Consider the following 16944-nt stretch of genomic DNA (forward strand, 5'->3'; position numbering starts at 1 on the left):
CATTCTACAAAACAGCTTCTCTGGTATTGTGCTGGACAAGTATACTGTGATTATTTTGATAGAGAGGGGGGAATGAGATGACTTGGGAACAAGTAATTTGTGCAAAGATAAACTTCCCCATGGTGTGGCCCAGACGAGTGCTCAGGGGCACAGTGGGGTGTTTGATACCTGGGTTTGGCACTCATTGTGGAGCTGTGCTGGATGCGACTCTTGGTCCAGTGCTGGAGGTGCAACGTGCTCACTGGGCACTTATTTTTCCTCTCCTCGTCTTATTTATTTTCGTGGTGGCAGGAATAACACCTATAGAAAGAACAACACGGGAGAAGAATGCAGTGTTTTCTCAATATGAAAATTCAAAAACAAATAAAAAACACTTTTTATGGAAAAAAAGACTTTGCAACTGGCTGATGGCCGAAGTATTTCCCTGCAAGTGGGGGCAAAAGCAGCTTCACACATCGTCCCACCTCTTGCCCCTGCTGCATGGGCGTACTGCTCACACTCGCTCATGGTCTGCATCCATTCTAGTGCCAACCATGGCTTAGAAATTTAACTTTAGGAGTACAACTTTTTAAGCAAAGACCCAAGCTTCTTACACATCCAAATTAACACTCTGAAAATATCCCTCCCATGTATTAACTATAATCTTTAATATTTAAACAAACAATGTATATATCAGAGATTTCTAATATCATATGTTCATAAAAACAATCATAATCCTGATACCTCACTTACCAGGTTTTGGAAAATGCAATTATCTGTTTATATAGAATTTTATATCCTTATTATCCTTATAACACCCATTATGTCATTGCTGGAATATTTTTAGAATTAATATAATCTGTTGTAATATAAAGAAGAATACTAGCATAGCTATTTTACAGAGTATGTTCCAGTTGAACAAGCTAATTAGCTTTTAATAATGAGATCCAACCAACGGATTTACAAAGCAAGCTACTGGAGTTTAATGATTTCAAAAGCTATCACATTTACAAGTTAATGTAGCGTAAATTATTCATGAGCATCTTATAAATAGGTGTAATAAGTTATTTCCAGGGCTAGTGTTGCCTTAAAATCAGGTTCTTCTGAAAAGTGCCTTTAGAAACAGAGCTTTGTGTGATCCCATATTTACTGTGTTTTTTGCTATTTTCACATGAAATTGTAGAAGTTTGGAAGTAGAAGGTCATTCACCAGCCCAGATTTCCTTCAGTCCTCATCTCTGCTAAGCCCTGAGTATCCCCATGGTTTAGGAGTGAGCAGAGGCATCAGAGGCACTCAGTGTAATGTTCAACATTTCTGACTGTCTCTCTTAATGGCATACAGTTAGGGCTACCAAAACTGGAGAAGCCTCCTCTCTACCAGCACCAATATTATCTTTGGCTGAGCAGTAGCTCATGGCACACGGAATTGAAAGAAGAGCCATCTACAACAGCGCACTGTTATCTCACACTGTGAAAAGCCCTTGCCCTTCCGCCTCCCCATGCCTCCATCAATACAGAAGCCAATTGCAGGGAAACTTGCCAACGTCAAACCCAGGAGAGCTGCACAGAGGCATCAGCCATGCCATTCCCCTTCACCACCAGTCCCTTTCTTTCATGGGCAGGTTCTGGCGCATCCAGCAGATTGAACTACCCTTACTTGGGTGCAAAGCATCTGTGAAAAGTCAGTAAATTTTATGGACTGAACAAAATCTTCCTAACCCAGGCTTTGTCAGTATCTCCCTGGGCAACAGCAGAGTTCCTGTAGCAAAAGGTGAATCAAGCTTATAAAATGGGAAAAATTTGGTGTGGGTTCAGGAGACATTCTACAGGTAATGGAAAGTTTTCAGCCTAAAAGAGAAACACTAATTTAGGGGGAAGGGTCTCCTAAGGGCAGGAGGAGTGAAGGGTTGGCTTGATTTTAAGGTATTTTTAGATAGCCTTGGGTCATTGCCATACTTGGCCTGGCTGAAGGGATTCCAATTGTCAACAGAAATAGGACTTTGGCTGCAGATGTTCAGATTAGAGCTTCAGTTTGTATCACCTGTGGATGCTTTTCTTCAATGCTCAGAATAGTTAAACTGGTTCATCCAGAAATTGTTTTAATTTGTGAGATTTGAAGATTTGAAAGTCAAATCTTCTAGTGTAGAATCACCTCTGTCAAACATTATTTTTTATGCAAAAAGAAGTGTTCTAGCAGAGATTTTTTATTTTATAGACAGTACATAAATCTAAAAATTCAAATTCTAGTTTAAGACTAACAAATAAAGACACAGCAAGATTACGGCAGGAATGCTTCCCCTGTTTAATTGCCTGTCTGCATTACATCTTGGCAAAGTCCTGATGATTTGTTTGTTTTCTTACGAATGGTATTCTAGACATTTTCTCCATTTTGTTATTTCACTTACTAATACAGGATCTTAGATTATTAAGAAACATCAATTCCTGCAGAACTGCAGACTTTCAGAAGAAGAAACACACACATACATCCCTTTCTATTCAGCTGTCATTATTTAGGATTGTTTTGGTTTTGCTAGGTTTGCTAGGGTTTTGAAGTCACAGTAAGATCTCTTCAGGCCTCGGAAGGAACTATGTGCTCCTCCTCATATTTCTGATTTGAATAATTAGATACAAATGGTATTTTTAAAGAATAGAGGAAACAGTTGATTTCACAATTGCTCATTGAGAGGTAGAGAGTATTGGATTTTCTCTCAAAAAAGTAACTTGGCAAGATTTATTTATATTATCAGGAAATAGGATGGGGGGAAGCTACTTGATGAATCATGTTCCTCTTACTCACTTGTTACACAGAGAAGCTGTTCAGTACAAATTTGCATGAGCAGAAGTTCATTAGATATGTTAATCTCGATTTTAAAAATTAGAACTGCTTCATTATCAAAGTTCATTTGCACCACAGAAGGAGACAAGCTTGAATCAGAGGATTTCTAGCAAAACATGTGCCACTTACAGTAGAGATTTTATCCTCAGGGGTCAGCTCAGGAACACGGAGTCACTCCTCATGAGATGCTAATTATTACCACCGGGCTCTTCAGCTTCCCGTCTCCATTCAAGCTGCATTTTAGTCCTGTTTTCTCAACCATGAGTATAGAGCAATCATAGCAATCTGTGACAGAAAGGCAGATATATAGACATAAATATCCACATGTGCATGACTTGCATGAGCACAGACACACCACACACACACAATATTGTAAAAGTCCAAAACTCTCCCCATACAGAAAGGAAATAAGAGCAAACGTCACCCCACTATTACTTAGGAAATGAACAGTATTTTTTAAAAAAGGGACAAAAAGGCACATTAATCCGTGAGGTGAAGTCTTCCACTTGGGTATCTTCCCTATAGTCACCTCAAAGTTTCTCATCCACAAAGTTAAAATCTAGTTTTGCAGCAATAGCAAGAAAAGCAGATGGGTCAGCTAGTCTGTAGGAGGCTGAGGGATGTCAGCAGTTAAAATACTTCTCTATATCTGTGCTAGAGGTATGAAAAGATATTCAATGCATACTCCTCCAACAACTATTATGAATATTTAGTGCTTCATGAACACTGTATCTCCTATCAGGTGGGCTTTGAGAGGGCACCCCTGTGAAGCTCTGGTTCAAAAACCAAATTGGTGCAATTCCCTTACAGGTTTCATAGAAATCATATCTTCACAAAAAATACCAAGGTCCTTGAGGAAGAGATAAGGAGCACTGTCAGTATTTGGGTATACCTATCAAAGTAGTCTCCATAAACATCTCAAAGGCAGATGAACAGAAAAAAAAGAAAAAAGTTTTTGTCAATTAATTTAAAATACTTAATTTACAAGATGTTGGGGAAAAAAACCACATTCTTGCAGACTTCTTTGAGCTCTGTTTTTTCCCCTCCTTTAATTAGCAATTTATGAAACATTTTAAAACCATTAAGGTTTGCCAAGCAGTTCCATCAAGCTCCATCCATCAATAAGTCTGTGAGTTTTCAGCAGAGTGAAGAACAAATGAGCAATGTCAACGAGGCATTCAGCTAACAGGAACCAGGTGGTGCTTGACACAATATTTTCAAGTTGTGCGTCACTGTGTTGCATTCTTGAGCCTGGTGTGACTTCCTGGGAGCAGTGCCAAGGTCAGGCAAATCATTATTTACAATTAATGACATTTTGAAGATTGTACACTTAGATTTCTCTTGTCCTTGTTTCTTTTGAACTAGTCTTTGTCTTCTTTTGGTTTTGACTGCAAACTCTTTGGAACAAGGATCATTATTTTCAGTGTTTGGAAAAAGGCCAGAGTCTTCGCAGATCAGCCTTCACACATGCGCTCACCAGGAGACAATTGATGGCTTCACAGACATGTGAAATGGTGTTTTCTTCTCCCCAAGGCGCAGCTTGTTGTTCTTGAGTTGTCATCCACCATAAGGTCCCTTATTCACTCCTACAGCACAACTCAACTCCTAACTACCTTTCTGCTGTTCCTCAACTGTTGCATTTCTATCCAGATTAAACACTCAGCCACTCTGGCAGTTCCTGGTGCCTTCTCCTCACTACAGGCACAACCCCACCAAGCAGAGCCCGAGTCCACCTTCCACCTCCTTTCCAACCTCCCTTACCTGCCTCAGTCTCCATTGCAACCAGCACAATCCCCTCTGGCAGGCAAACCTAGGACCTGAGCAGAGTCTCCATCTTCCCCCTCCAGGTTCTCAGGGAATGCCTTCATTTTGCAGATTCTTGATGCATAATATCTGTAATATGCAATTTTCTTAATATATTCAGACATTAAAAAAGCCACCAGCAATATATTTCCTATCTGATACAATGCTGACTCACAAACTCAACCTTGTTGCTCATCCCCATTCAGAAACCTTTTGTGGACTGCTGAATGGCATATACCACCCACCGGCAAACCCTGCCATCCCCCACTGCCTCGTCCCTCACTGATTCCCAGCTCCAGCTAGATACATTGCAACTTCGCAGACAGAAAACGCTGTGATTTTTCCCATTCAGCTCTTTCAGGTTGATTTAACATCTTATAATAGATATCTTTAAACAGACTTTTGGGCTGAAAGGCTTCCTGGGTGCCTGCACCATTACCCATTCACTGTATGTATGCTAAACATCCCAAACCATCAACAGACAAATTAGACTCATTTCCTGCGACCAAGGAAATGAGCTTTACTATAAAAAAAAAAAAAAAAAAGATGATGGTCTCTTGCTGGAACACAATTTAAGGAACATGCAGAACAAGGAAACACACCAAGTGTACGTGCTTGAGGGTAATTTCCCTAACACATCTGTTCAAAAATGGGCTGTTGATACGTGTTTTCCTTACAACAAGCACTACTTGAAAAAAATTTTTCTCCTTGTCCTTCTTCCTAAAAGTCTAAAAGTCTTCAACAGTTTGCCATTTTGTAATTATTTTATTATCTCTTGAATTTATAGTACATTAAATCTCTCATTAGTTGCTTATCCACCAGGAATTGGAGATGATTATCACTTTGTTGCTTTGAATTTATACTTTGATATGATAATTTACTGTCTAGATATTATCAATAAAAGCAGAATGAGGCAGCCTGAACACTCTGGCTGTAATTTGATGAAGGATTTGTGGGTCTCCTTGTTAGTTCCTTAACCATTGATCTCCCCATGCAGGGGCTTCACCTAACCCCTCCCATGAATTACCTTGTGGTGCAGGGGGACAAGTGATTATTACAAAACATTACTTTTAAGTCAGTGTCTAAACAGTGTCTACATCCCGTATGGGAAGGGATGGTAGTAAAGGACTTGTTTACACCCCTGAATGCCCACTTCCCTTGAAATTTATTAAGTAGTTAAATGGCACAAGTGCTAGTCAGAGCTTGTATTTTATGTCCTGTTGTAATTCAGTTGTAACTCCACTAAAAAGGTTGTCAGCAACCTTTGTTAGTTCACAGTTCTTCTGAGGGAACAAAGGGGAGCTTGTTTTTCACTACAATTTATTAATTTACCTATTTAATAAAAGGCTAATGATAGACAGGCTTCCCTGTTAGCAACACCTATCAGAACTGAGCAGAGGAGTAGCACCAGAGTTTTCTGTTTGCCCAGTCTTTAAGAAAATAGCCACGTTTATTTTTGCAGGCAACACGAGCAAAATTCAGCCATTCATCTTAACAAATGTTCATCCCACGGTGAAGGTCCCTGCAATGACTTTGTATCTCATTTTGGTTTAGGAACAAATGAAGCACGTGGCACCCTTCCTCACAGCACATCCCTGCAAGGCCCTATCGTTGGGCTCAACCTCACGTTGAATCTGCACTGCTGCCAGAGGGAAGTCAGACCCGAGCTAGCACTACGGTTACAGGGGGACATTTCTGGATTCAATGCAAGTCTAGACTAAAATAAAGCCCTTGTCGGCTGCATGTACTGAATGTCACTGTCACCAAAGCCAAATTCCCATAGTTTTATAGTCCCCAAAACAGGCTGCCAGACTGCACCTGAGGCAACATTTCTTTGACCCTTTGCCAACATTGGCTAAATAAACTCAGAAGCAAGATGATTACAAACGTGAAAATTGAAGCAACCATAAAATTCTGCCTGTTTGTATTTTTCAAGACAATTCCTGTTTGTAAAAGTTCCCAGTTCCTGGACTCCTCAGCTCAGCAGCTGCTTGCTTGGTTGCATAGCGACTTTCTCTTCTACCTCTGCTTGCCAGAATCAAAAGGCCACGCATTGCATAAAATAATTAAAGCGTTTCTTGGTTCAGAAGGACTGAAGTTCAAGGAGGCTGGCTGGCACATTGTTCCCTGCACTTCTCTCTAACTCCAAACTCCCACCTTGACAACAAGTGATATTCATAGCACTGAAACCACAGACCTATAATTTGCCTTTTTTTTTTTTTTTTTTAAGGGCATAGTATGGTCCTTCCAGTCACTGAGAATCTCCTGCTCTGAAACTAAAGATGAAAGAGGCACCTATACAAGAGGATGATGATCCAGCATAAAGTGGGAGCATCTTGTTAGACAACCTGGCTTTAGTAGTATTTTGATTAGAAGACTCAAAGCTCTCTTGGTCTTCCCCAGTGAGACATGTGATGGCTCTTTAATACTCCATAAAGATGCAAGACCTGACTGCAATGACAACCTCCTCTCTGGATGCCAGTCACGAAGGTGAAGGCAGTCAACTCTGAAGCCCATGAAGTACACAGACAAGCCTGGGCTCACAGCCCTGGCATGGCCAGACTGCAGCATGTCACAGCCAGATGACAGCCCATCAAAATATTACTGACACAGCTTTTGTTGATTTGGTTGGCTTTAGGACAAGACTGGTTGTATTTCAGTACATGGCTGAAGCATGGTGAGCTCTCAGGATGCCTCACCAGCTCCTTGCAGGGCTGTGCTCTGGGAGGTTGGTGGGTGAACACCATTTTGATGGCCTTTCATGTATTTCTGTGTACACACGGGTTTCCTCCCAGAACTGTACCCCAAGAGCAGACATGGCCTTTTGGGAACAGAGAGAACCAGACTGTGCCCCTAGTCACTGCTCTGTTTTATGCTTTGTCCATAACATTGGTAAGGGTAGACAATGACCCCTAATTCTTTCACAAACACATCTATCTTTAGGAGCAGCTCAACTTTCAATAGAAAAAAAAAAATCAACCTGAAAAGATACTTTTTTACAGGATTTTGAGGCAAAAACCTGCACAGGCATAAAATGACAAACAACTGCCTTTGATGGAAATATGCAGATCCATCCATGCAAGACCCAGTCCTACTGTCCCATATTCCTGCTGTTCCTGGGGAATGGGTTCATGGATTTAACACAGTCATGGTCCCATTTCATTGGGTCACAATTAAAACTTCCCCACATATATTTGTATCTTACAATTTGCAGAGCACAATGTCAGCAGAAAAGAAATCACAGTGAACAGTAACTCCATCCCCATGGAGCAAGTTTGAGTCACCTGGGCAATCCAGTCTGGTCCTTGCTGTGTTTTTGGGCCAGGCCACCCATCACCAGTGCCAGTGTTTGCTGCCAAGTGCAAAGAAAAGCTCTGGCCTAGCAAGCAACCATAAGAGCTCACATCAGCCATGGTCAGTCCTCACCGCTTCATGTCAGGTCAGCTGGCAAATATGGCTTCCTGTGCTGCAGACATGAGCAACACACAAAACCTCAGCAGTTTAGGGAAAGCTTCACAGTGGATCAGCCAAAGTGCCTGGCATGCAGCTTCTGAGCAACCCGCTGCTCCCTACCAGCCGAGCCAGAATTGCCTCCTTTCTCCGCCATTCCAAAACCCTGCACCCCCCAGTTCTTCTCTCTGAGTCCAATCCGGTTGCTCAGATGTAGCCCACTGGAGAAGAATCAGCCCTATTTTAGATCTACCCATATCCCCCAGTGCAGGTCCTGCACCAGCTTCAGAGGAGTCACGCTTAATCTACATCACATTGAATGAAAGGAGAAAATCTGGCTATTTTCATCATCCATCCTTTTCCCTAGCACATAAAAGCTGCTTGCCTTGCTGGAAATATGTTGAAATCCCAGATTTAAAACACCTAGGAGCTTCCAAAGATGAGTCCAGCGCTAGATTTGTTCTGAAATGTGCAATGAAGAATGGCATAAGCTCAGATCTTTCTTCTTAGTCTCTATACACCACTAAAATACACATTTTTGAAGACTCGGTTTGCATTAGTTTCATCCTCATTTTGTTGCCTTTTTTGACGTGAAAGACATGTAAAAATCTTCTAAAAACACAATCCTCAAGAACTGCTGCTTACAAACAGCTTCCTCACTATTTTCCTTTATTGATAAAGGAACACAAAATGCACAGAGAGCACTAGAAAATTGAATTACCAATTGTAATCATGACTACATACTTTGAAAGAACATGCAAAGAACTCTGTTAGATTTTTACTGTAGTCAGAGTAATAAATTAAAATCATTAATGTATTATCTCAGATCAAATTACAGGAAAATTTAACAAGAACATTTCATCATAATGAATTCAGATATATAGCGCTCAGAAATGCACCAGGGTTTTTATACATACCTACATATGTAGGGAAAAGAAGAGCAGTATTTCACAAGCACAGGTTCTGCAGACAGGAGCAGGTGCCTGGTTAGTGGCCAAATGCCCTCTGACAAGCCCTGCCCTTACTGCTAATACACAACTAATTCATCTCCTTCATAAACACCCTAAACCCACAGTGTAAAGTGCCTGCTGGGAAGAGAAAAGGAGGTAATGGAAAGACCAGACTTTACCAACACAGTCCTGATTTTGGGTGCCTGCAGTTTGCATAACCACCCACAGATGCCCCAGGTTTCCTTTCCCTGCATCTCAGTGCAGTACAGTGAGGGTTGAAGGCTCTTCAGTATTTCTTGAAAAAAGACCAGCTGCAGGGTAGCAGCATCTATCTGTTAGCAAAAAGTAGTTGGTGCATCTGAGAAGTGTACATAGATCTTTTTTCTCCCATCAGAAAAAAAGAAGAAGAAGTAAACAAAAAGAAAAGAGTAAACATATGCATGTTGCATACTTGGTCAACAAAGTAAGATCAGGTAACATTAAGATTATGAATATTCACTGCCCAACTAAGGAGCAGGAAGAATCATATGTCATCCCACACATTCCTGAACATCTCTTCTGCCTTCATTTTACTCCAAAATGGAGTGCTCTGGTTGGAAGCTGCACCCAGAATTAGCACAAGACCTCCTGAGAAGCCCGTACCAGCTGAAGCTGGGAAACCGGGCCAAGACCTGCCAAATACAGAAGGGAGAAAGGGTTTTTCACATAAATCCAAAAAAAGAGGTTCAGTTTCATGTTGGATTGGGTTTTTATGCTCATCAAGGACATGCATCTCAGACCTCCAGCACACGGTGATATGACCATCCAAAGCAACAAAGCAAGCTGTGACCTCCTGCCAAACCATCACAGGCAGAGGTACCTGCCTGCTCTTGCCTTCAATCCCCTCCCTGGGATCTCTCAGGCTCACATTTTGAAGGGAATTTCATCTTTTGACATTCTGCTCATTTTGCATTCTTTCTTTTCCATTCTGCATTTCTATGAGCAATCACCAGCTGCTTTCTGGGTTTGTTTTTCAATTTAGCACATAATTCAAGGCTTTATACATTGATGTTTAACTATATCCAGGTCACCTCCTTTCAGCTGAGGAGAGGGAGAGCTTCAGCCCCTACTCTTCTCTGCATTAAAAAAGGGAAAAATCACATGAAGATGGGCTGGTTGCCTCTTCCCTTAAAAATACCCAGGAGTGGGTGGAAACCTGAAAGGACAGTTGTGCTCTCTGCCTCTTCTGCTGCCATTTCCCCTTACACACCACAACAAATTCCAGGGAAAAAAAAGTACCCTCAAGCTCCCCAGTCCCATAAACATGTCTTCAACCCTGTAAAGATTACATCTGAAGAGAGGAAGGGCACAGACAGGTTACCTACCCATCTTACAGCAGGTGCAGAACTCCACCTGGAAAAGCCCAGCTGTGTGTGGACCTAGAACAACCAGCATCCAAGAGTAGTAATTTGGGATACTAAATGATCTGCAGGTACCTTCTCAATTCATCTAACATATCTTTCTAAATAATGTCTGGAGACCAAGGCATATATTTGTGCAGGGCATCAGTAATATGCAATTTATATGTATGTGTGTGAAGCTAAATACATGTGCTAATTAGCAAGTATTGATTTTAGAGGGAACTAGGTATCTAAACATTTTTTAAAGTCTGGTTTCAGCTGCAGGCTATAGCAATACTCTGCTCCAAATATTTAACAATGCATAAAAAGGCTGGTTCCTGACCACCCTGAGGACACAGAGACAATTAAAGATTATCCCAGAAACAGTTTCTTTCATTAAAAGCCAATATCCTCCAAAAGATTCTTTCCACCCACATTTCTTCCCAACTGTCTGATACCCGTAGAGCATAAGTACACGCTTAGAGTGGGCAGGAGGCCGGCTGCAGCTTCTCGAGAGCTCAGTGTTTAGATGAAACAGTTATAAAATTCTTCAGTCATCCTTCCAACTAAAAAAAAAAATATGTAAAAAAGTACAAATATCTTTCCTCTCCCTGTAAATCTTCCCCACCTAACAAAGGTCTTGGTGCCCAAGTGTTGATGTGCCCATCCTCGTGCCTGCAGAATGACCTGCTGTCCACGTGTGCTCCTGGGCTTCCCATGCCCACGAGCTCCCCATGGGTGCAAGAGCTATTCTACGGGATTCGGGGGAGCACAGCCACAGTCTACTCTTGCTTGCTGCCTCCGGGGATGCAGGGATGCATTTCCTCCATGCATCACATATTACTTCGGAAACTATGTGCCATCTGATGAGGATTTACACGCAGCCAGGATGTTTCACTCATATTATGAATTTGCCTTAAATCTTCCTGCTACTTCATATAAACACTAGCATGATGTAGTCTGAAAGATGTGCTACAACTCCTGCTGGTTAGGCCAGCTGTGCCTAAAGCAGCCCGCAGCAGACAGAGGTAGGGAGTCAGCCTAAAGAAATGGTGAAAAAATCCTAAATTTTGGCTCTTCAGCTGGGGTAAAAACCACAACTGAGCAATTTGTATTGGCCCAATGTACTCAGGTGAGCAGTTCCACTGTGCACACAGCCCCTATGAGGAAGAAGAGGGGTTGTTATTCTGAGAAAAAACACCATATTTTCTTCCTCACCCTCCACCCTGGCTCATCCTGGAGCAGAGCTGAGGGGTTATGGCTGCTCAGCACCCACAGCCATTCCGGCTCTGGGCAGCAAGTCAAGATCCACTCCCACCGCTGCCTCCTTCCTGAACCCCCTAAAAACCTCTCAGAGAGCAGCGCAGAGCTACCACCCGGCTTTGCCATTCAAATACACAGCTAAATGGGGAGTATCAAGGTCGTGCTGTTGAGGCTGTCTAGTGCCACGGGGTGTTCGGAGGGCTTTCCCGTACGGGCCTGGCTCTGAGCTCCCGTGGTGCGTGGGACCACTCATCAGAAATGAAACACTGGGTGAGAAATATAATTTCCCTCTTTTTTTTTTTTTTTTTCTTTAATGAATGCAACAATACAAGCAGTTATGATAAAAAGTTCCCTCTGGCAAGAGAATCATAAAATAGGAATATGATAAACCCTCTGCTCAAAGCTTTATATTGGTCTGGCATTTTTATTTTTTTAAAATTCCTCTCCAAAGTACATAAATTTGGGCCAAAGCTTATGGAAGTTAGTTTATTGATCTTGAACGGAATTTGCTTCTGTGAAACATTCACTGCAGCTCCTCCTACTTCATACTTGTAGAAATAGACTTGAAAATAGCCATAGAAAAGCAGACTCCTCATGCCATTGCCCCTGTCATCTACTTAGGGGCAAGAAACAGTCCTACTCACCTTCTTTTGATCATCTTTCCACAAGTATTGGTTTTAGACCTTCTATTTCTTACTGAATAGTATATCAGCAACCCAAGACCACACGAGAACAGGAAAGTTTGGCAGGGCTTTGCTGTACAAGAATCATCATTTGGAGGGACAGCAAAATAAGATAAACAGCTCTCACAGGTTTAAATAAATTTTTAAAAAATAAAGTCTAAGGAATAGCAGCACACTAAGGTCAAATCTCCAGACCTCACTCACTACATGCTGTTGTTTCATACCCTGCCCCTGCCTTCCGGATGGTGCTTCTCACTGAGCAGGGGGTCCGTCTCCCCCCGGCACACAGTGGCCTTTGTTTTTCCATCTATTTCTCAGAAAACAAAACCAATTAGAAATCAGCTTGTGAACTGAGGAGGGATGGTGAAACCTGGTGCTGCCCATACAGCTGGAAATCAGGGTTGAATGAAGAAGTATGATGGCAGGAGAAAAGGAGCCTTTTCTGTCAGGGTGGGCACAGGTTTTCCTAGCACTTTTGCTGCACCTGATAACTTAAAATACAAATGGCAACAATGGTCTAAATACATCCTTGTAACACGCCAGCTCTCCTCCACCAGAAAGATTTCCTTCATTTAAATTGTTTGAAGCTTCCCTGGGGGTGTCATTTAATTGTGACAGCGTATCTGTGGTTCCTGTGTACTGTTCAGGGGAGTATTGTATATAGTGCTATTCTTCTGAATATTTCAGAAAAAAAAAAACAAAACACAAAAACTTCAAAACAGTCCCCCAAACAGAACACAGGTATCAATGCCGAAACAAAATGGTAACACTAAAGGCTGCTTGACACAAGACTATTTAGAGAGTGAAATGAAATACTGATTTTTAGAGCACTGAAGAATATGGGGAAAATAATTAGGGCCATTGAAAGCTGTGGGAGATCAGCACTTCTTAAAAACAGATGGTTTATTGCAGTTAAGGCTGAATATTAATGTAGTAACCCTAAGGCCTACATTTTGTCAGCCTGTAAATAAATCACATATATTAGAAATGCTCTCACCCAGCAGTGATGTTCTGCATCAGAAGCAGGTCTGTGGCTGAGCTGGTGGTACAGCACCCAGCACAGCCGCTGAGGGGAAATGGCCATGCACTCAGACCATAAAACCACCACATTGTTTTCAAATAGCTCTTCATTACATAAATTATTTGTTCAGCTGTCGTAATTGTCAGGAAGGTAGCAGGTTGCAATGTCATCAAGAGCAGTGGTCCACCTTGTGAGAGGTACAAGCACACGCCAGTGTCTGCCAGGGATCTGCTTTACAGCTCAGATAACAGCTGGTGGCCTCATGAGCAACACCGCTTCCTATGCTCACGTTTCCAAAAACATGATTAAAAGTACAATTAAACACTAACAGCCAAATCCCACCACTCAGGGAAGTGGCAGGCAGTAATAAAACCAGCAACAACACTGCTTGGCTTTAGGATAAATTAATATTATGGCTCTCCAGTTTTCTGAATGTTTAAAAGTTTGATAGTTTTGTGTTCTGCTTTTGCTTCTCTGTTGCTTTAGGTTTCGGTGTATAACAGTTGTAAACTGTATAATTGCATTACAAGATGTTGATTACTATTCGATAAAATATTCATCAAAGAAAAGCAGTAAAACAGCAGAGCTTCAGAAATATTTTCCTTGAAAAGCCTTCAAAACAAATAAAAGCAAAACACAATTATTAATTAACAATAATAGAATTCTCAAGAGAATAGAAACCAGACTTTTGTTCTGAAATCTTATTTGTTCTGTGTCCTATAAACTAAAAACTATTTTAAAAGGAATGTTTTCACAGCAAACAAAGTGAATTGTGGTTTACATTTATGAGGCATAAAAATTAATAGACTTTTTTTATGAGCGCCTTTGCATGCTCAGTCACAACAATTTTTATATCATCTTATTGTAGAAATGGAAACAGATAAGTGAAGTGGTGCCACATCTGAGCACTTATTATGGCTCACTGAGGACAGGGCTGTGGAAGGGGAACTCCCCATGGGTTTGACCCTGCACTTGGAGCCAGGCATGGCTTTCACTGACAGTAAAGGAGGCTTTACCTGCCCATGGTGACCATTAATGAAGCAGTTCCGTAAGCTGGTGCAAGGCACTGGCTAAGGAACCACCTCTGTTTCCCAAGGGTAGGATCTGGATCTGCAGCAGCTGTAGTGTTGTTAAGTGAGTGCAGAGACGGGGCAGGGATAAAACAAATTATCAGAACATGTTGCACCTTTTGGGATGGGAGGTAACAACAAACAGGGCAGGACTCAAGCTCTAATTATGTAAACCTTAATAATTGAGTCTTTAGGTCCCCATGAGGCTGTAAACCATTCCCATTACCAATATCATACCCAAGTGACAGAGAATAAAATGCTAGCAGTTAAACAACTCATATCAAGAAGAGGAGGCTCGGAGATCTGCATTTTAAACAGCATAAAGAACTAGTCACATGTAGTGCTGAGCATCTTCAGTCTTCAGTAAAGCTGAAACCTTATAGAAAAGGCCCGAACATCGACCCCATTTCTTACCATTCTTTCCTACAGCAGCACCATTTCTGTAACAAGGAACCAATGTTGGCTTATTTGGTTTTGGGTTTTTTTGTTTGGTTGGGTTTTTTAAGTCTATCAATACTGTATAAAAGTATACCAGATCCCACCTAGAAGCAGCCTAAAATCATCTGCTATAATTACCAACCATGTTGCTTCATCATTAACTGCATAAAATCACTCTCATTATTAAGAGCTATAAGCTAGTTCTTGTGAGCTTTAATGAACTGTATTTACTGAAGTTGAAAAATAAAGTATCCATTTTCAGAACATGCTAATATTCCATTGCAGTAAGTGTCGCTTTCTGTTGTTTGGGTTTGTTTTTTTTAATGGACATTTATAAAATAACAGTTCCCTTTGATTATCTAATACTCCAAAATGAAAAATGTAGTCATTTTGAGCTATGACGGACAGGGAGAAACAGGCAAAGTGGAAGGCCAAAGAAAAAATCTCCACACAAATAACTGTGTTAGTATTGTGCAATTTAGCATGAGTCCTAACAAAAATGTAATGAAAGGCAGCTTTATAGAGATGAAGTAAAATCAGCACACATATGTAAAACGAAGTCACCAGTTGTTTTAATGGTAGCAGTCTGCAACCTCTCCTGACACTGCTTCCAGGAATGATATTTATAAATTGGGCCCGTTCTCTGTCTGCAGGAAGAGAGGAGAAGGCCAGACATGCTTTGATGTCCCTGTTGTATCTGCTGGCTTGGAGAAGGGGGAATAGCAAGCAAGCAGACACTGCAGTACTTTTTCTTCCCTTTTGCAGCACAGAATAGCCATTTTTAGCATTTCACCTCTGCTTTTCTGAGGAATAATTTTAAAAGCTCATAATTTTTCTACTAATTTTAAAACACTACCAGTGCTTCACAGAAACAGTGGAAAGTGCCCCAGTCATCAGTCTCTATTCACAGAAGTATCTCTGGACTCTTTCAATGTGTTTATTTTCTTCCCAAATAGAATATCATTTTGTTTTCATCATTAATTATCCAGTCTGGGGTTTGTTTTCCTTTTTCTGCCATGCATCAAGTATCTTTAATTTTCCATAATTTGCTACCTTCCTAGTAGTCTTTCTAATAACGCCAGGAGAGATCTCTCATTAATTGCTTGCAGTGTATGGATTTTGAGATCCTTCCTCCAAATTCACTTGAATTAATCCTGCTCCTGCATCCTCTCCTTAAGTGATAAAAATCAAATACCCATCAATTATCCCAAGCATAATTTGCCCACTTTTAGGTCTGATTATGGACATAAGCCATCTGAATTCCTTTTGACACCAACCCAGATGCAATCATAGTGAGGAGAATCTTTGATCATGGGCAGAATGAAAGACACTAAGGATGAGCATTTTTTCAAGGTTGAGGCCACAGGACAAAAAAATCCAAAACAACCACAAACAAAAAAACCAAGTCTAGACAAAGAAACAAAAAACTCTTTTGCACTTACCTGCACTCTCCTGATGACTCCAGACCTCTGCAAGATCAACAGATAACAGTGTCTTTCCCTTGACTTTCAGTGGTCTTAAGCCAGGCTCCCCAGCCTTCCACAACAGTTTCTCCAGCACGCTCTAATGAGGTAATAGGCACAACTCCTGCTGAGTTCAATTCCCTCACACAGAGAACTCCCAGTTGAACCCTGCCTGTGTAACTGCTGAACGGACCCACATCAGCAGCATTCGTAATCACAGAATTTGTAATCACAGGGAAATGGTCCCTGCAACCATTCAGGAGATGGACCTTACAAAGCCCCTGTGATGTGCGCCCATGGTGGTCCTCTCTTCTCACAGAGGCAGAGATTCGGAGTAGCTTCCATCAGGAGAGACATTTCAGTACTAGAAAAGAATGAGATATCTTACATCATTTTTATATATCATTTAAATACAAGTGACTTTGCATTTCCCTACATATCACCTACTTGATTAGCTCTTTGCATTTATGGGGGTTATCATGAAAAAGTCAGGTTGCATCAACCATTCACTGCTATCCTGTTTTTCCCATTGTTGTAAACAAAACTAATGCTAGTTGCTCATCTTGCATCTGTAGTGTTGAAAAGCAGATCACTGTAGCCTACACCTAAA

The 16944-nt window shown here is 41.2% G+C and overlaps 1 long non-coding RNA gene across 1 annotated transcript; it reads right to left on the minus strand.

The window, feature by feature from the left end:
* Positions 1-228: 228 nt before the first annotated feature.
* LOC141927317 (uncharacterized) lies at positions 229-16422 on the minus strand. Its single transcript, XR_012624361.1, has 3 exons — positions 16314-16422; positions 2944-3099; positions 229-300 (listed from the first exon to the last, which is right to left on the minus strand). It is a non-coding gene; the product is annotated as an uncharacterized LOC141927317 (long non-coding RNA).
* Positions 16423-16944: the final 522 nt, after the last annotated feature.

Source organism: Strix aluco, chromosome 9, assembly GCF_031877795.1.
Source record: "Strix aluco isolate bStrAlu1 chromosome 9, bStrAlu1.hap1, whole genome shotgun sequence".
NCBI classification, from domain to species: Eukaryota; Metazoa; Chordata; class Aves; order Strigiformes; family Strigidae; genus Strix; species Strix aluco.